The following is a 27,673-nucleotide window of genomic DNA, read 5'->3' as shown; positions in this document are numbered from 1 at the left end:
GATGAATGTCGTGGAAAATTGAGAGGAAACAGAAAGTAGACAGAGTTATTAGATTCTTATATACACGTTTCTTATATCGTAACTTTATATCGAATGTGAAACGTTTCAATTTATTTTTCATTTATGTAATTGTGTTACGATTGGATATATATTTTTATTAATAATTGGAGAAATTAAAAGGAGATGTTTGGCATAATTTCGAGGATTTTTGATTCGGGGAAATACGATAGTGTAAAGCTAGAATATAGCTGGGGTAGTTTCAGTGGACACGTAAGATAGGGTGAGTCACAATTTGGTGATCACATGTGACACAGCTGTACAGTCTGTGCAGTATTGAAAAGTATTTATTTGAAGAGATTCTTAATATTTTTAAGATTAAATTTTTAATAAATATCTGTGTGATGTTAGAGATTGTTTGTTTAATTAATTAAAAAGGGGGGAAAAAAGTTAAAGAATTTAAAAAGTTTTTTAGAAAGATGAAACATGGCCACCGAGTTACTCGTTACTTATAAATCACGTTGCTCGTCACTGACTCAGACAGATTCTAATTTTATCAAAGCACATAATGTATATCCTCTTCGTCACGAACACCCACAACACGGTGCACTTTGCGTGCGCAAACCAATGTTCCCAGAGACAAAGTTCAAGATATGTCTTGACGTTGATATTTTGGTTAAGATAGTGCCTTTTAAAGTTTCTAATTTTAAAGTTAAATTTTTTAGAAAATAATCAGAAATATTTAAAAAAAGAAGAACTCGTGGCAATATGTAAAGATTCTCTTTTAGAAAAGGAACTGTGAATCGATACAATACGATTCATTGTTAGAACTTTTAACGAGGCCAGTCTGAGAAATTAAAAAAGAAAGATTTCCTCTTTTTCAAGATTATACAAAGTATTTTAATTAAAGTTAGATAAGTTTCAAGGAGTTTACGAACTTGAAATATAAAGAAAGGAAAGAATCCGAAAATTTTTCGTTACGATACCTCTCATGAGTGAAAAAAATTTTCATTTCCAAAATTCAAACTATCAAGGTTTTAACATTTTTAATGTTTTAATTTTCATCACTTTAATTTCAACGCAACTCTTTTCAACTCTCGAGTTTTCGCGAGTCGTCAAAATTTGTATATTTTCAAACTGCGAAACTTTCAAAATTTCAACTTTTCACATAACTCCATTCAATCCTGTGTTTCAAATTTTCAAGAAATTCCAACATTTAAATTTTTATTATTGTAAGACTTCATATTATATTTTGCCAAATTGCATTCTGCCGTTAACAATCACAAAACCTAGACAAAATACGAAACTCAGTCAACATTTTCAAGATAATAATCTCTTCTTTATTTTCTCCAAACTTCCAATCGTTACCGGTAATATTTCACAAAAAAAAAAAAAAATAAAATCTCGAACGACCTGTTATTCTTCTCCATTCCTAATGAACACCTTTGTCCACCCCATTTCCACCTTTCAACCAGCTCTCCCCTCTCTTTCCACCTTTCTTTCTTTGTGCTCTATCAGTTTGGTTCCAAGTATCGAATCGAGCCAACCTTTGTCTTCGATTCTCAAAAGGTGGTTTTGCAAAGAAAAAACATCGCTCTCGAAACGGTTCACTGGTTGAAAACTGAGAAAAATGACAGGAAGGGATGGATAAAGATTGAATCTTGCTCGGGTCTTTATCCTCGACCCTTTTTTACGTACACACGTATAAGTATTTAAGTGTATATTCATGTTCATATTTCATCTTTGAATAGGAACACGTGCAATATAATATATTTGATAAATTCGTGTTTATCATTTTTTCCCTTTTCGATTAATGGAATTATTCAAAGAAATTGTTCGTATGAATTTTGAAAATTAAAAGACTAGATGTAATGTATTTTCCAGTATTTTAAGAAAAATTAATTTATCATTAAGAAGATATCTGATATTAATTTTTAATTTATATATATACATCTAGTATTTTATTTTACAACGATGGTCGTATTAATATTTTGTTCTCCAACAAAATCTTAAACAAAATCTGTTAACATCGAAACAAAGGAAACGTGGCAGAAAGGATAATGAATAATAGTAGAAAAGTTTTTAATTTCTCCTGGTTCTTTATCCTTGGACTCTCCTGATTTGCATCATGTGTGGGAGTACTTATATATTCACTTTCATATTTCATAGGCTTGTCTCTGTTTACCCTGTCGCTACAGCTTTCGAAATTCCACTTTGCGTTTCACGTTTCCTTCTATCTCTTCTCGGCGTCTATCTTCATCCTTTTCTCGTTCTTTATTCCGTTTCCCTCCTCCAAACATGCAACTACTCTTGGATAGGTTTGAAAAGGTCGTTATTCATTTTTTAATAGACGTAGGAGCGTGATATAAGAATAGCTGATTCTTCTTATCCTCTATTGGGGTTGAAGGGTTGTTTCTTGTGAAGATTGGCGAGGATGTTGAGATATGATTGCATAAATTTTTAAATTTTCGAAAAGGAATCATGAAATTTTCAAATTTTAATCTTTCAAGTTTCTTTCTTTTTGCAATTTTTTAACTCTCTTTTAAATTTCTCAAAACCTTCCAAATCGTCAAATTCGTATACTTCTCTTCTACCATTTTCCAATCTTCAAAGTCTCAAATTTTCAAATATATATAAAAAAGAAAAAAATCCTTTGAACTTCGAAATAACTTCAAATTTCTCGATCTTTTCCAACGCTTCAAAATTTCCCTCGTTCCAATTCCACCTTTCGAAACCACGCAAATTTCTTTCACTTCCCCTTCGCGTTCAACCACCGCATTCATCCCATTCGTGCGCGCCATATCTACAAATCTTTCCACTCCCCGTTCACAAAATCTCTAAATTCGCTGAGCCACGCCCGCCTACCATCCCCAAACTACGTAATATCGCAGTGTACGCGTAACATTGTTTCGCCACGGCGAGGAAATTACGTCTAGGAATACCTTTCCTCGTTCATCCCCCACGTTCCACAACCCAATATTTCACAGCCCTGTTCTACATATTGCGCTTGTTAAAGCCTCGTTTCCCGTGCCAGAATTCGTCTTGCTTTTCGTTGCCACGTGACACTGTCTCAGTCGTTAAAGTCGAGCCTCGTTTCGCTCGATTTTATAGGGTGGAGGACCGAGGACACCCCGAGGCCTTGTGCAACTCTATACCTTTCATCGAATTTTCTCTGTTGTGGGTAGTTTGCACCGGCACTTTCCAAAGTGGTGGGAAGAGAAATCGATTTCATCGAGTCTCGAGAGGCAATTTTTTTTCCCCCTTTTTTGAGAGGGAAGGTTCAGATTTTTGGACTCGAAATTTTAATCAATTTTGTTATTCATTTTTTCGAGGGATATTTCCTGCTCAATATCGAGGAAAGAAATTTAGAAAGGTTGAAACTGGGATTGAAAAGTAATTTTAATTTTGAGATTTGGCGCGATGCGATCGAAATTGTAATCAGTGAGTTGATTCTGTCAGGGATAATGAGAAATTTGGAAGATTTGGAGTTAGAAATATCACAAAACCTGTTGAATATTAATCAAAATATTTATTCACTATATTACTAACACTTACTATTTTAAAAAATAATATCATTTCTTACGAATAGATAGGAAATTACAAATGATTATAATTATTATTATAACCTTAGACGAAGATATCCAAACGAATCTAAAATAAACTTACCTAATAAAACACCAAAGATCCACTCTCATGAAATTATTTTGATAGGTCTCGAGAAATTCGACGACGATTATACGATAATTTTACATTCAACTCCTTCAAGATAACTAAAAATAAACGAAACAAGCATTCAAACGCATTTCTTTTCCAAACAAAGGGGAATAAAAATCCTCTATAAACCCAAGTCCAAAGATAACTCTTCGATTCGAGACGAGCTCATTAGCCACCCGACTGTATCCCTTTTCTTCTATTCACCTTCACCATCGACGCCTCGAAAAACCAGTACTTCCCACGGCCATCGATGGATCATTTCCCGAGGGTGTTCGCGCTAGTTTAATCTCGAGATCGGGAAACCAACCCGTTTCGAAGGCCGTGTTCATGCTCCAAGGTGCAAGGATCCTCCTCAACATATTGAAAACGCCCACCTGCCATCCTCCCCACCCGTTAAATTAACGTCAAATCTCACCGGTATTTAGGCCAACGACGAGATCCTCCGTGTCTTGCGCCTTTCGTTTATCAATCTTTGCCGCTCTGTCGCAAAAGAGGATCATTCCTGGCCGATACGCCGGGTTTAAGGGATTTTGACGATTGACACGTTTTGAACGAGGAATTTTTCTGAAACGTTTCTGAATATTAATCGAGAAAATTTTCGTTTTTGTAGAAATATCGAGCATTTAATTGTTAGAAAAATAAAAGTATTATAAGGGAGTGACAAAAAGGGACTATGATTGATACAGCGATGCGTTGGATTTGGCGATTTTGATGGAAATTTTTAGAGTGGAATATAACGAGCTTTGTTCAGTAAGTTTTTTTATATATAGTATGGTAGATTTTATAATTTGACAATTTTAAAATGCATCCATATTCACTGATTAATTACAATACGATGTACTAATTAATTATAATATATTTTTACACACGAGATGAAGATTTTTCTCTCGAAGTCGATTCAGCAGTCTCCTCCCGTTCACAATTCTCAAAGAGAATGAATCACAATTTGCTGAACCACTGAAGCGACAACGAGAAAGCTATTTCACGTTTCCCTTGTTTCATTTCTCACGATTATTAAATGTTTGAATGACACGATTCGCTGGAAAAATCTCTCTCTTTCTTTCTCTCTTGACTCTTGTTTGAGAAAAGGAAGAAAAAGGAAAAGAAGAAATTGAATAAAAATTCGTCGAGGTTTATTTTCGAGGCAAACAACGCTAGATATTTCTCTCTTTCTTTTTTTTTTTTTTTATTGGTACAGAGAATAATGCAATTTGGCCCACTTTGTAGATTCTTTGCTAGGATCGTTGCTTGATCATTTGCCCGTGTTTCAGCGAATTTAACTTCCAAGGTTAATAAAGCTCCTTGATTACCGCTCTTAATTAAGCTTTGCTCTTTGAATACGAGCTATTCGACTGTCTTCGTGATTCTCTTGTAAAATCTTGGTGGAAGGATAAGAGATTTATTTACACCGCTTCTTGAATTTTATCGTTTTATAGAATACGAATTTGTGATCAAGAATGTATATATAGATGGACACAGTGATCTATTAAAAAATTATTTCGATCGTTAAATATATAGATTCTGTTAATTTACAATTTTTTAGATATACAAATATTTGGATTTTGGCGTGTTGCACAAGTTCTGCTAAGATATGTAAATTGCTTCGAAGAAAATCGTGTTTCTTGTGAACGCAATACGTAGAATACTAATGAAGAGAATAGGACCAGTTTAAAATCAAAATTTGGTTCTCCTATATGAAACGTGGTATCCCTCTCTCTGGAGATTCTCCTTTGAAAATGTTTCACACGCGTGGTGGGATAATTTATGGAAAAATAAAAATGCGAATAAAAGTTTAAATTTCCAATTCTTCTTGAAACATTTTTACATCGCACGGGAAATATCGATTAAAAGAAACCCGTGATTTCTTTAATAAATTCTCGAACCTGTTCCCGCAGATATTGCGTAAATTATCCCCGGCCATCTCATTTTTTTAATCGAAAATAAGGCGTGGGCGTCGTTTTCGTGGGAGTCGTTCGATTTCAAATAACACGAAAACACCATAGATATGCATCTCGAGTAAAATAGAACGATTTCTCAATATAATTTTCATGATTCGAAAATCGTGTGAAAATAATTAATTATTTTATTTTTATAGATCCTAACTCGAAAACGAATGTACAACATTACTGTATCTATATAACAACATAAAATTACAATATGATTGAAAAAAATTTACCAATTCAACATGTGAAATTCTATAAATAAAATTAACTATATATATATATACTACACGAGTAGAATTTCAAATAGCTGGCTCACTTTCATAGAGAGTTTCACTCTCATAAGAAAAACAAAAGAAAAGAAAAGAAAAGAAAAGAATTTTTAACAACAGTATCGATTAATTAATAAGAAATAAAGGAGAGAAGGAGGAAAAAACGCGATTATAATGAGATGGACAACGAACCATGACGGAGCGACGACGAATGGCTCGCAGCCAGAGAATGCAAAACAGCTGTTTCGTATACAGGGAGGCGAGATTAATTAACTGGCCGTGTTAATTCGTTGAAACGGCGACAGGATGGTCATCGAATGAGGATTAATCGGTTGTCGTTTTGAGATTCAATCTCGGTATGAATTTCGAGCTTATCGAGAAGCAGGATTGAATCACGATTGAAATTTCTCGTTTCTGAAATTGGAACGCTCCTCTGCTTTCCATTGTCTTACGATTATTGGATTTCTTTCTCTCCTCCTCTTCTTTTTTTTCCTCTCCTTTCTTCCTTTTTTTTTTTACCCTTTTTTCATTCTGCGAGGAGAAAGTGCAAGTGTATCGTTACAGAGTTACTTTTTCAATTTTTTTGGCTCTCGAGAAGTAGAAAATACGTGGATGTTGAAATTGAATGGATTTAAGTAGCGTTTTTTTTATTTTGTTTTATTTTCTTCCGTTTCATTTGACACGCGGAATAAGAATCTTCTTTATTAGTAATGATTTTGAGTTAGAATGTTTTATTCGATATATAAATGTGTAATTTTGTTAGGATAATTTAATATTTTAATTGTAGAATATAGGATATGAAAGGTTGATTAGAAAATTCTTCGTTATCTTGTAATTTATGATATATTGGATATCAGAGAAATATTCACTTTATTTCTTCATGCTATAAAGTTAACTCGAGGTGAATTGGGTCACAAAGCCGATAAAGGGCTCACAAATCTAATAATATTTCGCTCAAATGGCTATTTCTCTATCAATTTCAAAATGCTTAAAACAATCCTTTCATTAATCCCTTCTGTGTTAACAGATTGATTAAACTTTGAATATGAACTAATATAAAATAACCGTAATTAATTAATTAACTTCCCTTATTTAATAGATTTTTCACATAGAAAATGTTCAAGTATGCATCATTGATATTTATTTTTCAAATTTTCTTTCTACCTTTTTTTCTCCTTTTTTTTTTTTTTTTTTTTTTTTTTTTAATAATTGACAGAGCTTTTTCCAAAAGTGCTGCCACTTATAGAAACGTTACTGTAATTAATTAAAATTGATATTGGACGAAACTGTAGATATTGCGAGGCATTCGTGAAGCAATTTTGCGCACGATAACATCTCGTTCGTCAGCGAATATTTTTTTAACCTGCATTGACAAATAGAGATTTTTATCGGAAGCGAGGAGCCACTAGACGCTGGCTGGATGATGATGGCAAAAGAGGAAGATCATCTTTAATTATTGCTCGAATATCGCCGACACGAGCGGCAAGTCGTTGAATTGCTATTCTCCGCTCCACGGGAGAGGATAAACGAATTTTACTAGACAACTCGACCCAAAAACGCATTTTCCTGTCACAGCTATGCAACTGTAATTGGATTTTTTTTTTTTTTTTTTTGCCATTTTCCTCCATTCTACGCGGTACTTTTCTCTCTCTCTCTCTCTCTTTTTTTTCTTTCTCTCCTTCGTGGACAATTTATTCAACTTTTTTCCTTGCCATTTTTCTTCTTTTTCTTAATTGTTACGTTTGATAATATTCTCGAATCCTTGAAACTTCTGCCTGGTTTATTATCTCTAGTTTGCAAAATGAGATTCTTCGTTGAATTTGTACGAGAGTTTTAATGAAGTTGCGAGAGAAGAGGAAACGAAACGAGATATCTAAATATATTGTAAATTGGAATTATTTTAGTAATAAAAAAGAATCGAATATGAAAAGAATATCCTCTGAAAATTATTTTAATATAAAACGAGAAAGTTTTTCCTCTCGTTTAATTTTTATTCAGCCTCGAATGACAATTTTGTATGTTTCATCAATTATATTTATCGAATAAAACTAAAAAAAAGAAAATTGTATTATCAGAGCGATAATTGCACGATGAAATTTCGTTTATTTTTTATCCATCCACGATAATAAACGAAATTGCTGGTGAAAAGGCTTAGCTGCTTGCACGCTTTTCCAAGTAATGATTCATCAAAATCGAAAGTTTCGATACGCAATCATTCTATTTAATTGTAGGCAATTCGATATTTTTACAACAATGTAATATGAACTTTGTAAACTTCGTAAATAAATAAAGTTTACACACTATTATCAAGATTAGAATTCATGCAATAATTCAGTTAGATTTAAATACTCCACAAAACTTTTTCATTACGTTTCACTCACTCGTGAAAAGGAAAAGAATTATCCAATCTTCCTAAATAAATAAATTCCAAAATTCCTTTCAGCGCTTAAAAAGTTTTCCAATTAACAAATCGAATAATAAGAATGGCTCGCTTCGTATTCACAATTGCTCGGCTTTGGGGGAAGAATCACGAAGAATCTATCATTCATCCCCTTCCTCTACACGCCTGTTCCATTTATCATTTAACCTTTCGTTGGAGCGTGGTTCATTGAATCGTTAAAGTTGACACGGAGCACAATGAGATCATAGAAAACGGCCCAACATTTTTCAACCGAGTGACGAATTAGGGATTTTCAATGGTTCGCGGACCGTAACGAGCCGCTCGTTTCGCAATTTCCTGCCTCGCTTCTCGCGTTTTTCGCTTCCTCATCCATTACACCTCGTCGCGAATTAATCCTTCGATCGACCAATCAATGCTATTACTTGCCGTTAATTGATCTGTTTGATTTTCCACGCCCCATTTGTCGAATGTACATGGGGTGTATAATATATTTGGGGATGATCGATTGGAGGATCGATTGTAGATGCTTATTTATTAAGTTACATACGGTTTAGCGAGTTGAAATATGAATGAGACTTGTTGGTTTTTTTTTAGTTGATTATAAAATATTTAGATGAAGTTGCATAACGCTTAAGTAGATTTTTAAAAAAGGGAATTAAAATTTTTTCCAGATGTTATTAAGCAGACTTTTTTGAATTCTTTTTTAAGTTTATTTATGTAATAAAATTTCTTCCTCCTACATCTAGGAGAAAATTATACGCTTAATATTCCTTCGAGTAACTTATTTATCAGTCAAAATTATCATTAATCGTTATCTTTTTAACTATCTTCGTTATCGATTTTCCCAAGTCAGGCGAAGGAAACTTTTATGAAGCTTCTCGAGGAAAGTTCGATAAACTCGTCAATGACACGCATCGGTGATAATTAAACGAGCCTAATACAGAACCTTTTCTCTCTCACTCTTTCTCTCCTTCCATCCGCCCAAACTTGTCTGCCGCCCACGCTTGTCGGCGGACCCACACGTAGAAAGCGATTATTTTTCTTCGACCCACGAGAGCACGCGCTCGCCTGCTGCTAACTTTTCTTTTCCCTCCCCATTCAGAGCGACGTTTCCTCTTGGACAAGTTCGTCGAACCGACGTTATCGTCTTTGACGTATACGCGTATGCACAAATATCAGATCGAGTAGGAATATGAAGTGCCATTTCCTTGGAGTTCCTTCAATCGTTATATTAATCATTGAAATATCATTACAAATTATTATTCTTAAAAATATTAATTTTCGATTTTTTATAATAATTAAATAATTTTTCTTTACAAAAGAATTCTATTCTCGTCAAAGTATTTACCAAAAATTTTGATCATCAACGGATAAACGTTTCGTTATTAAAAAAAAGAATCTTATAATTTTCGAAGAAAAATCTACCGTACGTCTCCCAATCATTTCTTCGAATTTATTCGAATCTGTTTACCAAAATTTTTCCAATATCTCCATTCTCTCGTTTCGTACCGTCTTCTGGCCATGATCCAACCGCGTTCGAACAATGCTCAGCTTCCTTTGCATTATGCATTATCGCGGTCGTGCGTCGGTCCTACATGAATTTTCATCACGTATCGAGCATTGCACATGCGGGGTGGTGGCAATAAATTTCGCGTTAAACACAACCGCCACCTCCTCTTGCCCGAGGGTGGTGGATCGAGAGAATTGTTGGAAAATAGAAAAACTGTTGGAAAAGAAGATCGACGGCCAACCCTCGTAAAATCTTCAATTCTTCGAGGAAAGAATAGTAACTGCGGAGCGAGTTTTATTTTTAGCGTATCGCGTGTATTTCTCTATTTCGATGCTTTCCCACCCCTTCCTTTTAAATTTAATTATCTAGAAATGTTACGCCTCGCCAAAGAATTTTTCATTTATTTAATGATTGTATAATTACAATTATGCGAGAGATACACATATTCAATCTAAATCTATTTATAGATGTATTGTTGGTAAAAGAAAATACCAATATTAATTATATATCATGTTCTAAAACGAAAACAATTTTATATTTTAGCAAACCATTAGGAAAATAATTGAGTTATACAAATAAATATTTATTCTGTCGAAAAAAAATAATGAAATTCATGATTCAATTTAAGAAAAGATCGATAACATTCTAAGAATATCGCATGAGCCATGTGTGAAAGGGTTGCGAGTTAATGGGTTCGTGTTGCCGAGTTTCACCCTAAATTTGCCTCACCCTTTGAAACATGCCTCGTCCTCGCATGTATAATTAATCTTGCCGAGTTTTTCGACCGGAAAGAATATTAGATGAATTAATTATTCATCGTGGCGATCGGGTTACAACCTTCGAACACCATTTTTTTCGCGAAACGGTGTTAAGAGGGAAGATCGAAGAGAGAAGAAAGGGTGGGAAAAAAAAATAGGACGTGTTTGAAGAAGGCACGGATTCTCTTAAAAAAACGATAATGAAGAAAGTCTTTTGAGAGAGTAATTCTTCTTTAATTATTCCAAGATAGATATATAAGTTGTTCCAAGATTAAGCTATCCCTGATTTAAATGGATCGTTAAACTAAATTAATTAATAGAGAGTAATTTTTTTTTTGCTAACACGTAGTTCATTAAAATTAGAGAAAGATTTTCCAATCGTATTTTGGAAATTTTCTTCGATAAATTATAGTTTTAGTATTAATTTTTTTCTCCAAACATGTTCCATTCAAAGATAATTTAAAAGTAAATAAATAAATAAAATTTATTTTCATGTTACTTAAAATATAGTAGTATAAATTAATATTTAGTACATAGCAAAGCAATAAGCAAAATTCTTCCGATAAGTTGTATCTTATTGTTCCGTGATACAACATGAAATTCGGCTAATTCCTATCAGAATGGTCTCTTGAATTGGTTTGTTCACAACCTCGAATTCCGTGGACGCAATTGACCGCGAGAACTGGATCTCGATTGTCCTCTGGCCAGAGCAATACTTTCGTTGTAGAGGAATATCTCGCGCTTGGATAATTCGTATAAAAGTTACTGGTTAGACGAGTGGGTAGAGAGGATCGAACGTTGGTAGCTGTTTGAGCGTGAAAGTTCTTGTACACGGTTCTTGTACAGCTTGGAATGAAGATGAAAAGCGTGATTAAGGTATTAAGAAGTAAAAAAAAAAAAATTGTTGAGTTTTTGTGAGTAGTTAGATTTAATGGATGTATAAATAGATTTCATTTATTATTCACTGATAATTATATATATTATTCTAAGTAAGTTAATAAATAATATATTAAATTAGTCAGAAGAAATTTAAAAAAAGAACTTGTTTTATTCTTAATGCATATATTATAATTATTAATTTCAATTTTATGTTTCATATAGCTTTTCTTTTTCTTTTTTTTTTTTTGCAAATATATATAATATATTCATGAGTGCAATTACTCAACCAGAATCGAGACTAAGAGTCAATTAATTCCACAATTCAGCTCGTTATTCTGAAACAAAAAATAAACAAGAAAAAAAAGTGTTTATTAAGCAAATTTGCTGGGTTTATTTGCCCATGTTCGATCATTCGTTTCACTCTTGCCATTTGCGCCAAATGGCGAACCGAATTTCCACATCGAATGAATTCATCATTTTCATTATCGTCAATTTGCAATCAGATGTCGAGATTAACAAATCGATCGTATTGTGCGATATTTCCTCGATTGAAATTAGATGCCATTAGGATTAGAAAGAGAAATTTCTATAAATTTCATAATATTTAAGAATTATTTGTTAACTTCGACGTTTATTTATTTCCTTTTACCTATAAATTGGTCGTTTAATTGTTTTCATTATCTTCATTTTTAATATAAAAATTTTTTGATATATATAATATTGAATGAATGAAATTCAAATTTGTAAATTTTTCGTACAAAATTGTTCAATTAAAGAGAACAATTTCGTATAAAGGAAATAAATTCCAATAAAGAGAAATATATAATACGGCAATAATAATAATTGAAATTCAAATGTAATATCGCATAATATTCAATATTTGATATAGCATCATTAAAATCGCATAAAATCGAATCGTACGTAATAATTAAACTTTTGTATATCATTTCTATCTCATTCATATACTCCATTCAAATATCGTAGTAAATATTTACCACAACTTTAATCAAAAACCTATATAAACACGTAGCAAATTCTCGAGCATCCACACTTCTTCTAAAAAGCCTATCACGCTTCCAGTAAACTCTTTAATGCTATCATTCGATCGATATTGTCTCTCAAAGGGACTACGACTAAAAAAAAATATAGGAAAAAGATTGATAAAAGAGTTATTTCACCTCGTTATAAGGGTTAATTCCTTTTGATCGAATTTTTGTTAATTTTTATAGATTAATAATTATTTAACAGTCGAAAGCACACAGAGAGGCTCTTAACATTTTTTTTTTTGGAATTAATACTACTTTCTCTGAAAATTTGTTAGAATCAGAGCGTCCTGTGGCGCCCTCTGCTTTGTTTCAAGTTCCACTTCTAAAAATGGCGGCTCGTAAATAAGTATAAATGAGGTTAGAAATTAATTGAATTTTTTTATACTAAAGAAAAAATTATCTTTTATCCAGATTGAAACAGAAGAAATAACGTTAGTGTTCTGCATGAGTAATAAACTAAATGTAATGCAGTTCAATTATAATTATGAGCATAGTTTCACTTTGGCTATTTTAGCTCTGACCATGCCAACTTTCCATTTCCAAGGATTTGAATTTGCATTCTCTGTTTGGTTCATCGCTAATGGCTAAGGTCACTGGTATCGTAATATGGAGTACATTTCAGAATTAAACCATTTCCAGTTGCTCAATTATATGTCTTGCTGTAACGAGCGTGTTACATTTTAGCAACATCTATTCGGATCTCCTTCGATTTTTATTTCTTATCAATCTAATCGAATTGAATTTCTGCATACGATGTACTAATCAAATAATATGCAAACATCTCCATCTGAAAAAGTGAAACGAATTTACTTTAGGAACAATTTCAACAAATGGAGCTCGGATAAAATTCGATGCATAAAATAATCACAAACAAGACAATTTCCCTTCCTGCTATCTCCTCGTTCATTGGAAACAATTCCTCCAAACATTCTCTAAACAAACGGAGCACACGATAAGACGATTTTCCAAAATTATTCCAAAATTATTCTCAACAGGTCGTTTTCGCTAAAATCACGATATGTAAATGCACACTCTCGAGAGTTTCTGTTATCGTGTTCGTGAAAGATGGCGACCAGCAGCAGCGACAGTTTCTGCCGCGAACCAAGAGCATTAGCCTGACCAAAGGTAGAAATGCGGGGCTTAATTATACGTACAAACGGGCGAGATAGTTAGCGAGACAGCCGGTGTAGTTTCAAAGAGATACATAAAGGCCAAAGACTGGCCGTGCTTTGTTCCTTTTCCACCCGTTTCGTTAACTTATCCTTAATTTGTTGATGCTCCTTTTTTTAAACTATATAAATGTTGCAACGATCGAATTATGAGGGAAGAAACCAAAATTAGAAGAATGATTTATTTAAAAAAAAAAAAAAATAAAAGAGATAAAATGTACGTTCACACGAGGTAATGGCCAATTAAAAAGAATTTCATTTTTCTTTAAAAATAAAACGTTTTGATTTGTGACGACTCTCGCACACGTGCATTCTCGTTTTTATCTTCTTACATGTACAGAGATGAAAATAAGAAACTTTTTTTAATTCTTAAATATCTTTTTTAATCAATATTCGTAGATTTTAGTTGAAATAAATCAAGAGAAAAAGATCGATGCACCTTCGAAACAAAATAAAAATTAAACGATATCTCATGTAATTATTTCATATGGTAAAAATATTTTCTTTATTCTAAATATTTCCATCATATATTTACTGCGAAATATCATTGGAAGTTCACGCACAACATCGTCGAGGTAAAAATTAAAGACGAAACGAGTAAAGTGAACAATCGCACCGTGTCTTCCATGTTGCGAGAAATTCCTCGACCGTGAAGACACAAAAGTATATATATATGTATATATGTTTCAGTTCAATGAATATGGATTCTTTTGGCGAATTTCGAGCGACTGATCAGAATGACTTCTTCGTGTATTTTTCATCCCATCTATTCCATTTCGAAAAATAAAAGATCGAGGTCGCGAAGTTCTCTTTTATGCTGTAAAATTGGAACCTCCGTTCTGGGACGATAAGGAAGATTCAGTTTTCAATTTTGTAAAGGAAATAACATTATCGATGGGTTAATCATTTCCACATTAATATCAATCGTAAAGTATTCCGAGTATCAAATTTTTGAAAGAAACAATCATTTCATGAGAATTTCTTGGAATCTTTAATTCTAAGAGACATTGATTTTGTTGTACGCCATCAAACGTTTTCTTAAATATAAAAATTCAAAAGAGAAAATATTTATTTTCGTTAATATAATTATCATTCGATTCTTCTTGATAAATTCAAATAAATCTCTGTTTCAATCCGTGTGGTAAAATTCGAGAACGATTCTCGAACCTTGGGTCCCTCGTTGTCGCGCGTTTAATCACGTCTCCCCTCTTTGTGTCGATAATTCGAAACGAAATTATCGCTTCCGCCGTAGGAAATTGAGTCGTGGCACAATGCTCGATGCCGCGTCACCGATGTTTACCGCAAATTGCCGTGATAACCATCGGAAAATGGCGACTGGGTCTTGATTTTTCTCACGATTTCCATATAATTAAATCGGCTTAATTAAGGGAAAACGCGATAACGTGGTGGATTTAAAATTCTGTAAATTCTATTTTATGTAGTTTGCTTAAAAATTTTTTTAAGGATGGGAGGATAGGATAGATTGATGATCGAATTTTAGAGAATAAAAGAAGAAATTTCTCTTTTTTGTTAAATTTTTAACAACAATTCTATTTTGGCTCTTTTTTTAATTTTTGATCGATGAGTCAGTTGCTATTCATGCTTTCTTTTTGTAATAAATTTTGCAAAGTTTAAATTAAAAATATTTCTTAAAATAATGTTTGCTTTGATGATTTATTAGATTTTTTTTTCTTGATGGAATGATGCTACGTACAACTTTCCTGTAAACCAGTTTTTAGCACGAGAGTTATTCGAAGTGATTCATTCTGTATATATTATCAAACAATAAAATTAAAATTTTTAGAAGCTAATTAAAATACGAATCAACAAACGTGGAGTACCTCATTATTTCTAAAATGTTTTCTTCTTCGCGTTATTAAGATTTTAAAAATGTTTAAGCGAATTGTACTAAATGGAATAGTAAAATATTATCCCGATTAGCACAATTTTCTTTGGCTCAAATAATTTTAATTTTGATCAAACTTCAACGAATCGTTTCATTTTTGATTATTTTATAAAGGCAGAGGCACGGATTTACGAGGATTTAAATATTAAATTTAAGTGTATCGTTAGATACACAATATTGTTAAACATTTAAACGTGCAATTGAATGCCAGGAACAATGTTAAATGTAAAACTTTAATTAGTTGAATATCAACATTTGTTCCTTGTATTAATACGTAATTAATATGTTATATGAATACAGAGTACAAGTTTGAAATTTGTGCTGTCAACTTTATAACTCGATCCTTGAATATTTAATACTTATAATTTCACGATGAAAAAGAAAAGAAGAAATTAACGTTAATTAAATTTCATTTTCACTCGAATAATAAATAAACGTAATTTAAATACAATGATATCATTTTTTCTAATATTACATACTTTTTTTGTTTCAGGTAAGCGATTAATATAAGCAGTTTCGTTGAAATTGGACGCAATTTCGCGTAAGTTTCTTCGATAATTTTTCCTATTACGATATTTATAAACTTCTATTTCGTTAATTTCAATGTTTCTTTTTTTAAGCAAAAACTTCTCTTAAAAAGTTATATCCCATCCAACAAGGCAAAATTTTTGCACCTCATCAAATCCGGATGATACACATTCTTATAAAAATTCCTCCTCTTCTTCAAGTATCTCGTTGAACGCGGAATTTTCGCGAAAATAATCCAACGAGGGAAAATTTTTGCGTCTCCAGAAAATATCCGGATGATATACAGCACACACATCGATACATAAAATTCTTCTCTTCTCTTAGAAGAAGAAGAAGTTCTCTTTCGCTGAATTTTCGCGAAAAATGATTCCGGGTATAACGGTGTGACCCTCACCGTCAGCAAAGCGTCATAAATTAACGAGACGGCCTTAAAACACGGACGACACACGTCCGAACGTTAATTATCGAAGGAGAAGGAAGGAGAAACCTCGGGTTGACGAGCTCCACTTTCACGATGCTCCATCGTAGTTAGAGGGTAATTACTGGTGGCACGGTTCGGTGAACGAAAAAATCATCGGGTTCTTTACCCTCGCCGACCCGTTTCTTATCATGGATTGATGCTTTTGAACGCTTTTAATCAAACACACGTTGATAGACGCGTATCAATCTCGAGACGCTTTAATGGTAGGAAACGGGAACAACCTGGTTTTTAACCAACATACATTGTGTGTGTATTATATATCGTGAGTATAATTTGGATTTCGAGCTTCTGTTTTCCTCTTCCTTTCATTACTTTATTATTCGTTAATTATATTTTATATAAGATTTAATCAAATCAATTCGATCAAAGGGTAATTTGTGTAAGTTATGTAATTTGTTTCTTCTTTTAATTCCTAGAGAAGGATGGAAGAGGATTTTTTTATATATGTTTCTTTAATCTCTTTCTTTCTTTTTTTAGATATGATTTGTTTAAGAAGATTGTTAAGAATGTATTTGTAACGGTGGAGTGTTAGAATTTATATATATATTTTTTATTCGTTTGGAATACTCTTCGACGCATAAATTATTCTTCGATTTAAAGTTATGGTCGTCAATATTTATAATAAAATATAATAAATAGGGAATAATGGAATCATGATTAAAAAGTAAGTAAACCAACGACAGGAATATTTGCTACATCCGTTATGTTATGGATACGTGCGTTAAGTAATTAACCTATTAAGCTGAGAAAACATTTATTCGTACATCTGAAGAATGATGTCCATAAGAAAGTATTTTTATTAGATATTAGAGAGAGAGAGAGAGAGAGAGAAAAACTCAGAGATTGATGGAAAGGATTGAACGGTAAATTGGTAAAAAATTATATATTAACCTTAAAATGACCATTTGTTCTCTGATGCACGTACAATCCCCCCCCTCCGTCTTTTGATTCGAATTTACTGAACTCTGACCACAGAGTTGTACCAAACGTGATCATTTCACGGTTAAACTAAACGTTAAATCATACCTCGTGCTGAGGTAATCATTCGTGTATCTAATTCCAGAGTAATCACGCGTTTTTCGCATACTTATTCACGCTTGACTTTCCACACTGATTGTTCTACAATTTGTCGTACGTTTGAACGCTCGAAAGATTTTAATTTTTTTTAATCTGAGAATCGTAATATTAAAATTACGGTCTAGTAATAGAATTTAGAAAGCAGAAAGAAGTAACGAATAATTGTATAAATAAATAAACGTATAAATGGAATAATTATCTTGGATTCTAGTAGTTAAGTGGCGCTAGTATCGCGTCGCTGATCAATCCACAATTTTCATTATAAAAAATATTCGAACAATCGAATTATAAATCATTAATCTGGAGATTTTGATTCTATTGGAATAATCAATTTTATCAATGATCTAATATCATTGATCATATTATCCTTCAAGTTTCATCAAAGTTAATCATCGCAGTAAAAAGATTTTTCATTTATTTTATTATAAAATATTAACAAAAAATACACGATTTAAAATATATTAAAAATAGATTTCAATTAGCATCCCACCGATAAGGAGAAGGATTAATCCGATTTCAAATTCAGAATAACACTTGTCCATCTCTAGAAATTCCATTTTATCTCGTGATAGAGAGAGGAAAGATCGATCGATACGTTCCAATACGTTTTCATCGAGATTCATCAATCGGTAAAAGGAGACCGCTTAATTGACACTTTCCTCGTGTATACACATGGAAATGGTTGGATCGAATTAATTTCACGGTACAACGAAAATGGAAACTCCGGAGATTCCATTGTTCCACGGTTCCAGAATTCGTCATTTCTCTGGAAATTCGAACTTAACTTATTCCACTCTGTCCTGAAGAAAATCTCTCTGAAAATATGAGATAGAACGAACAAATTATTCGAATGATGATCAATCTAATTTCACATCGTGCACATATTAATAAATTAAATATGATATCTTATCATTATTGATTGAGAAAAAAATCTACAATTCTAAAATCTATAATTCTACAATTGAAGAATGAAAGAGAATCCAAGAACAAGTCGAAGAAGTTAGTCAGGTTAAGGAATAAGAAGAGGAGGATGATGTTGTCGTGAATCGTTTTCCATCGATTCGTAGCACGACCATGGAATGATCAATCATAAATCCAGTCACGTAGTGTGGTGTAATGATCGTAGGGACAATCGCCGGAAGAAGCATGTTTGTATCACTTTGTCGCTTTTGTAACAGTGTTATTCTAAAGAGTTACGTATTATGTCACTTGTAGTCTCATCCATTGTTACCAAAGTTACGAGGATATCTCGTGGAAACTGGAAAAACGTTGATATCTCGCAGATATCTCGAAACTTGGAATTATTTCCACGATTTTTATTTACTTTTGGCAACCATTTTCGTACGAATCGTTGACTCTTTTACTTTTATTTTCGCAATTATTTCTACAGTAATTAAAAATGACGCTTAGCACTGTAGTATTATATATTTTTTTTTTAAATTTGTAGCTTTACAATAGCGATATAGACACTTTAATTTCAATCTTTTTCAGGAAAATTTCATCCCAGGATCTCTTCAAATGGATTTTTACTTTTTTCAGATCGCAACTTTCTAAATATTTAATTGGACAACGATTGTACAAGGAAAAAGTTTAATTATAATATAAATTCTATTCTAATTGAATATACTTTCCATTATAATTTCTATCGAGAATACATATGAATTTATTCTCAACTTGAATATTTAGATCAATATTTAGACATTGGATTAATTAAAGAGATCAAAAGATTGTAAAAAGATTTAAAGATATACAAAAATATAAATATTCCATGATAAATTCTATATTCCATAAATACAATGTATCTTCTCAATAAATTCTTGTTAAACATTTCTTTAACTCATAAATTGAATGGTTAAATAACTCATCGCTTCATCGCTGTATCATATATATTGTTAAAAAAATTTCAGTATAAAATGAAAATAGACAAATCCTCCTACTCATAAATAGTCGTATATTTTCTAGCTCGTTATTCAAAAACGGCAAATCGATCGTCCCGAAATTTTCGTCGAAATCGTTCGCTCGACTCATTTGAGGGCTCTCTTTCCGCGTGGAAAAACGTGGAAGAACGCGTGTGCATATTCTGGTTATGAATAGGCGATGGAGAGGGTCGAAGAGGATGAGCCCTCGTGCGCGTGAACGCGTTCGAATTATGCAGATTAAATGGAATTATTTTCCTCGTTTCGTGGCTTGAAAGGCGGGATTGAAAAACGGTAGCGAAATGATAGAGAACTTTTCAGTCGATGGCCACGCTTGCACACCTTTTAGAAGATTATCTCTTCTTTTGGACGGGTCAGTCACTCTTCGAGATATAAAAATATGTCGAATTGAATTGATATTGGATGAAGATTTCAATATATTGAAAGAATATATTTCTAAAATTAATTCTCTGTAATCTTATTATACGTAGAAGATTATCTCTCCTCTTCGAGACGAGTTACTCTATTTAGATGAATCGCAATATCGAGTATATTCTGAAATTAATTCTCTAGAATCGTAAGATATACAATCCACAATTTATCGATTCGCTGATTGATCGATGAGGGAAATCTTATGAATAGTACTTTTGTATCTCGTCATTTCCTCTCCCCACGATCCAATTAAAGAAAAAGATTAACTCCTCGCGAACTTCAATCTCCTCGAGCGACAAAAGCGCCACCCACGGAAAATAAACACTAAAATCTAATATCTGGTAATACCGCTTTTATTCGTCTCACTCTTCTCTCAAGCCTCTCCACTCTTACAATCTATTATCCGTGAAAGAGACCTGGCCAACTTTTATCCGCGGCTTCCTCTTCGACAAGCCACCGGAAGTGCCTCGAGAATTCCAACGACGAATTGCAACAACGGCCACGTACACACACACACACACACCTGTTCAAGTGTAAATACGTAAAAGTGCAAATGTCAAAAAGAATTGTACGTGTGCGCGTATTATTCAAACGATCTTCGCGAAGATTAAATGCGACGATCCCATTTCTCTCTTTCTCCCTCGGCTGCCGAAAGTGACGCTTTTCCCCCTATTTTCATTCGCATCTGGAAGAGCTGACGAACTGCAATTTGCATTGTGACGGATGAAAGTGTGCCCGCGCGCTCACGCAAGCGGAAGTTGGCCGACGTTGCGGAGGAAATGAAACTCTCGCCGATTAAGAGAGTGTTTTTCACGGTCCTTCATTTTTTCCTTGATTCTTGTTACATTTTTTTTTTCTTACTGGGTCAAGCTTCGATGGACGAGTGAATATAAGATTGTTAATATTTTTAATATCTGTTTAACGTAATTTCTTTATCGTGGTTTTTAATTTTTGGTTTTTATTCATTGCAATATTTTTTTATCTTTTCTCTCCTTTCTTGATTTGATATATTCACCACGCGACGAAAATTTTATTATTCGTATCATGTAATATTTTCTATTTTTATCTTAAAGTAAATATAGAGAATTTTTTAAAACGGGAAATTCCAGAAATCTAAACAATTGTCTTGAATTTTTTTGAAGCAAAAGGAAAGAAAGAAAATAGTTAAAATTTTTTTTCTAAAGTTAAAAGCATTTAAATTTTTGTAAAGGTCGTTAAAAATTTTGCGATATAAAAAATTGAACGAAAATACATCAATTTCAAATACATTTATATGAAAATTCGCTCAACAATCGCTGTAATCAAAATATCGATCGAGCGTATCGACCTCGGGCAAAACAAAAGCGTTCTAAGCCGTCTATCGATTTTCCAACTTTCAAAGTCAGTCTTACGTAGATCTTCGTAGCGTGTGGTTGCGTTTCAATCAAACCAGTTATTGCGTGTGTGAAAATACTGTGAATCATACGTAGGGGGCGTATGACTCAGCGTGAAACAAGTTAACAAGAACAGAAGAGTTCTGATTTCTTGAAATTAAACAATCAGTGTGTGTGTGTGTGTGCGCGTGCATTTTCGTATGACGAATTGTGAATAATCAAATTTGATAAATAGTTGACGCAGTTTAATAGTTCGGGTTTTTAAATTTCTTATTTCTTTTTGTTTATTTATTTATTATTATTTTATCAATTTAAATAGAATTGGATAAATTAAATTCCGTAAAAGATTTTTTTGAATTATTAATTATTAGTAGATTCGTTTCGTTTTCATTTTTCTTTTTTTTTTTTTATTTCAAAATATACATGGTGGGCGATTAGTATTGATATTGAATTTATTTTTTTCACGAAGATATATAGGAATTATAAAATTCGATACGAGCTTAAGGGATTAAAAACTCTCTGTATCATCCGATCAAATTTAATTTATAACAAAGTTATTAAGGTATTCAAAATATGTTATCTTTCCTCCTTTGTTCCGTGCCTTTTCATATGCTCTATATAAAGTTAATCCTTAATTAGAATGACCCGAATAAACATAGATATATAGAGTGTCCCACGCAACTGAACCATAAAACATGCGAAGATAAAAAAAAAAGGATTTCACGAGGGAAAAATTTCTAAAATCTCGACGACGAGGAAAATTTATTGAAAAACTGATATAGATTTTTTTCATATATTCTATCTATTACCTTTAAGAAAATAAATGACAAATCAGGATTAAAAGGAATCAATGCGAATAAAAATATTTGTTTATTATTGTCTATGTTCCAAAAATCTATTTTCCCTGGCCCTGTTTTAATCATGAAAGTTAGAAAAGACATTCCATGTATATATATATGCATATCGATGTGAATAATGAGTAAAACTGTTTTAGAAACTCGTTAACGATAATTCATCTTCCAACAAAACTTATCAACGAGCAGAACTTCGTATCGCAAACTCTGTCGTAAATACAACTTCAAATACGATGATCCAATAGTTCATTTGATAACCAGACTACGGATTTGCAAATATATATTTTGCATATCGAATATGTTTTTTATATTTAACAAATATATCAAAGGTCTGATTATTAAAGGTCACAATTAATTCGTAAAAGATGTAAAAACATCGCAATAGAAATTGCAAGAGAAATTTAAATATATTCCGAACACATCTTCTCTATAAATTAATTTTTTTTTTTCACGACAGAAAATTGTAAAAAGATAAAATTCTTATAAAATATTCAAATTTCACATTCAATATTAATTTAATACTAATTTATTCCGAATAATCCTTTTCCTTATTTACATTTATAATTCTAACGATCGTGATTCGACAAATATACACTCTGCTGTAATTTTTCATCGACATTCGATATCCTTCTGCACACATTTCCTCCTTTTTATACACGATCGATATTCGAATCGTTATCACGTTCGAGCAAAAATAAATTTCATTTCGTCCTCTCTATTTTCCCTCCCCGAAATTTTCCTTTCCTAGTTCATCCTCCAGTAATTGTTTCAGAAGTCGGTACAACACGTGTCCCTCCATTCTTTGAAACGATAATTGTCGGTGGCGCGTGTGAATAAGCCCTTAACACCGTTAAGGTCCTCTCCTAGTCGTTGAAAACGCGTATACCAGCATTATGAATCGTGGTGGCTGTCGTCTTCCGGTTCCGTTAAGATCGCTCCGAGCCGTGTTCTGGGAGACCTTTCAACCGTTATTTGCTGGAATATCTCGTTAAAATTTCCACCCTCGTGTTAATTACCGATGACGCGGATTTTAAGACGCGGAAGTTTGCAGAAGTTGAACATTCAAAACATTTGTGGATCTTCTCGCGAAAGTGGCAGCGAGTGATTAAAAATTAATTCTATAATCGGTGGAAATTTGAAATTGTTTGTACAAACATTTTTTCTCTATCTATTTTCCATGTGCGGAAGAATTTTTATAAAATTGGAATCGTAATGATACATAAGTTTATGAATTGGTTTCTTTGTTAACAATATGCTTTTAATTGTTGCAGTACAACACGCGATTAATTCTGTCATTTCATTGACGTAAATCAATGTTTTCTATTCGTCGGATTAGCTTAGTCACGTTCTGAAAAATTCGAAAGTCCAAACACATGGACGCACAATAGATGGATGCAATAGTAGAATGAAATACTTCATTAGTCGGGAGAAAGCGCAAATATCAAATTCTAAACAAAAATTTTCACATGCATATAGGAGTTCAATAAGATCAATAAAATAATTCACAAATCCAACGATTTTACATTCTATAATTAATTATACATATTAATTATAAATTCGTATTTGGAATAGGGTAAAAGTATCTAGAATCCACCTTTTTTTCTAATATTTCCAATAACAAAATACTTTACACAACAATCTTACACTTACATTATCCCGACCATAATAACCATATTACCACACCAATGAAACCATTAACAGTTGAATTTTGACGTCCACACGTTCCATTACCTTCCAGATAGATTAAAGGCTTCGAAAGTTCAGAAATCGACGTTTAACCTCTCTCTCCTTCCCTTCCTCTCCCCCCTCTCTCGTCTCGAATTCTTGGCCAACCCTCGATACAAACGTTTTACACGTTTTCGCACTCGGCGTCCGAAAAATTCGGGCTGAAACGCTTCCTTCATATCGACACGGCGATCGGCGGCAAGGAGCAATTTCAGAGATCCCATTTAACCTCTTGACGTTCACCAAGAAGCACCCGCTACCCAGTTTCGTTGGAACAAGTTCTCCAAAGTTTGGCATAAGTTTGGTGGAAATTGGGGGAGGGTGAAATGCGCGGATGCGTTTGGCAGGGATGATCGTGGTATGGATGATGCCTCGGGATTGGAATTTGTTTCCATGAAATTGGGTTTACGGTTACGGGATAGTAAATAGGGGATTTTTTAAAGATTGATTCGAGGCGAGTGGATTTTATCACTAAATGTGATGATTAGTAGTATTCGATATTGGTTTGATTTTTAGTCATCAGAAGCTTTGCAGAAAAATGCAGGTTGAATTAAGAATAACATGGATTCTAATATTCCTCTAAATTTTTTCTCACCCCTCTTAAGTCTATCTATTCACCCCTTCCATCAGCTTCTCAAAACATCCTCCACTCCTCCAATTAAAAACGGTGCTCGAATCCTCGATATAATCTCAACAGCTGCTCCAACAACATCTTTGGAACGATCTTTTAAACTCCCTTATCCCTACGATCAAATCCCTTCCTTCTCTCTTTCTCTTTGAACGAAAGAGTCTTCAACGTTCGTTCAATCGACCAACACCACACCGGCGACACTCAAACACACCATCAGATCCGCGATAATTCCTCTTATCGTTTTAAAATTCAATGGCTCGAAACATAGGTCGAGATAGGGAACGGCTCGGTGTATCGTTCACGAAAGTGGAACGACCCGAATTCTCTGGTCCAACCCCCGTGGCAAGGGAAATTTATTCCTCCGGCCAAGGAGGTGTCGCGATGTGGGTCATCACAGTTTTTCTCAACTTTCGACGCCAGGTGCGTTGGAGGCCCGTTCGGGTGGAAGATAACTCATATCTTCTTAAAAACTCGATGATCCAGAGCGAGGAGAAATCGTATTTTCATTTTTTCAATTATATACTCGAAGAAAATTCTGTAAGGGTGGATATGCAGATAAATAACAATTATTGGCTTTTTAGTAAAGCGGTACTAATTATTTCAATTTTTAATTTCTCTTGCAAGATTCATAATTCGGTTTTACTAATTTTTAGAAGGCCAAGGTATTTTCTCGAGAAAAAAAGAAGAGAAAAGTAACTTTATCCAAAGTTGAAACGAAATAAGTACGTTGGATAAGATTCAGATCTCATGGTATTTGCACACATTTCATGCGCGAGGTGTGGCCCAATCGTAAATCGTATTTCCCGTGTGAATCAGAGGGTGTGAATTTCCATCAAGGGCCAAGGACGCAGTCACCATCGTTTCCTCTTGTCCGTCTAGATAACACGTCACGAAATTACAATACAAATCACTGTTGACGTGTCACACTCTCCCCTTGGGATCGATACCGGAAATATTCGATATCGATTTCGATGTATAATCCGCGGAACCATTCCATGTTAAAATTATACGACGCGACATTGGATAAATCCTAAGGGTCAAGGGATGTACAAAATTTGGATTCGAAAGATTTTTTTTCCTTTTTGGGAAAATTATCCATCCATAACGCGTGCCTCTTCCAACGTATTAATATAATTTTGATCTATAAAAAGTAAACAAAAATGGAGCATTTTTATTAAATTGAAACGAATTTCAGGAAAAAATCTTCCTTTGAATCTTCAGATTCTTAAAATTCGAAAAAATAAAATAGGAGACGGTAAGAGGTCCAAGTTTTAGTTAAAGAAATATCGAGAATTTTATTAAGCCGCGGTAATATTGATCACGAATTGAAGAAAATAAAAAAGCATGGAACAGAGCCGCGTGTGTCAAACTGCGTTTCGTTCTATTTTCACCGAAACGAGATCGATACACGAATGTCCATGCACCGTGGCTGCAGTACGCTCGGATGACCGCATAACCGCATAGTAATGCACACTATTACACGGGGTACGCAAAAATAGTGGTGCATAGTCGCGTTCTATCGATCACACACCGTTATTGCACTTTCGCCTAAGAAAGATCAAACCTTGGTGGAAGATTTCCTCGACGGAAGAACGAAAAATGGAATTATTCCCTCCGCTTTGTCTCTCATCCTCTTTTTTTTTCGATTTATTTTCGATTTATTTCGCGATTTTTATCCGTGGAATGGAAGAAGATATTTTGGAATGGAAAATTTACGGTGATATTTACGGCGGGATTTATAATGGAAGATTTATTTCGTAATGCGGTTGATGTAATATGTGATTTATCCAGTCTCGTTATTGTACTTTTTCGCGAATAATTTGTGTTATTATGTTATGCAAAATATAGATTCGATTGTAATTTTAAAGAGAAGGCGAGAGAATGTTTGATAGTAAAAAGTAATTGATATTTGAGTAAGTAATTATATGGTATAATTTTAGTATTAATTCAGTAGTAATTTTAGGTGACATGTATTATTTTGCAGTATTATACAAGATATAAATTTTTACAATTTTTTCTCGTTAAATTAATAGATCGATACAAAATCATTAGGAATGGTGTAAATGATACATTTCACACGTTTTTCGTAATTCTAGAATTTCACAGGGAATATTGATCTCTGCTCTCATGACAATTATCATTATCGTTGCTCTGTCTTTACTTCGACTTAATTAAACGGAGGTTAATCGGGACGCGTTTAATTACGTTTAAAACATGATAAAATAATACTCGTTTTAGAGTTAATGCTGTTTGCAAGAAAAATTTTAATCATAAAAGACGCGATATTATTTTCTTGGGAAATTTTAATTTTTATTTTATTCAATTGTTTATATTTTAAAATAGAAATAGAAACGTATCTTTATGTATTAATTATTTATTATAAAAAATATTGCGTTTAAAATTTTTCATTCTTAAATTTCCCGCCTCGTCTGTACTCGGTAGATAAGAAAGAATGAAAAAATTATTTATCGACAGCGTATAGAATAACTTTAACAATTCTTACAACATTAATCGCGTCTATTTCTAAATAACATGTGCATAATGAACGTTCGATCAAACTTCGTATTATCACAGGGAGCTTGGGGACTCGTAACTTTTCCTATTAAAACTCGAAGCCTGTTGATCGATGACTTTGAAAGAACGATCTTTCGACCCTGTTTCATGAACACCGAAATTAAATTGATTGAAAATCGCTTCTGTCGCTATTTCCTCTTTTTTCACATTTTTATAAAATATTTTTTCGAAAAAAAAACACGAAAAAGAAAGAGGAAATATAAATATAAAGATTATACAAAAATTGAATGAAAGTTTATTTCATTAGATTGCATCGTGAATTTATAATACTTGTAATTAATAACAATTTTTAAGCCATTTTCAGCATTTCAAGGAGTTTATAACAAGATTGAAATTTTAAATTATACAAATTATTCTCTTGTTCGTTGTTATTAGTCGTGAATGCAGGGCAAAATGTCATTTCTAATTCTGGTATCTTGCAATTTATGAATTTATGTAAACGAAATTCTATTCTACGCAAATGAATCCAAACTAAGTAAAATTTTGCTCC

At 33.0% G+C, this 27,673-nt stretch overlaps 1 protein-coding gene and 1 long non-coding RNA gene across 12 annotated transcripts in view; both read left to right on the top strand.

Annotated features, from left to right (window-relative positions):
* Nucleotides 1-24,406, top strand: part of LOC107993303 (uncharacterized) — a 37,237-nt gene extending 12,831 nt beyond the window's left edge. The window contains exons 6-7 of the long non-coding RNA XR_009831551.1: nucleotides 16,086-16,133; nucleotides 16,213-24,406. This is a non-coding gene — a long non-coding RNA (uncharacterized LOC107993303). The remainder of the gene's footprint in view (nucleotides 1-16,085; nucleotides 16,134-16,212) is intronic.
* The window catches only part of LOC107993301 (kinesin-like protein KIF13B), a 125,456-nt gene that overhangs the window by 36,002 nt on the left and 61,781 nt on the right, over nucleotides 1-27,673 (top strand). The gene's annotated exons all lie outside the window — the stretch shown is intronic.

Source organism: Apis cerana, linkage group LG10 (assembly GCF_029169275.1).
Source record: "Apis cerana isolate GH-2021 linkage group LG10, AcerK_1.0, whole genome shotgun sequence".
Taxonomy (NCBI): Eukaryota; Metazoa; Arthropoda; class Insecta; order Hymenoptera; family Apidae; genus Apis; species Apis cerana.
This window is presented reverse-complemented; position numbering and strand designations above follow the sequence as displayed.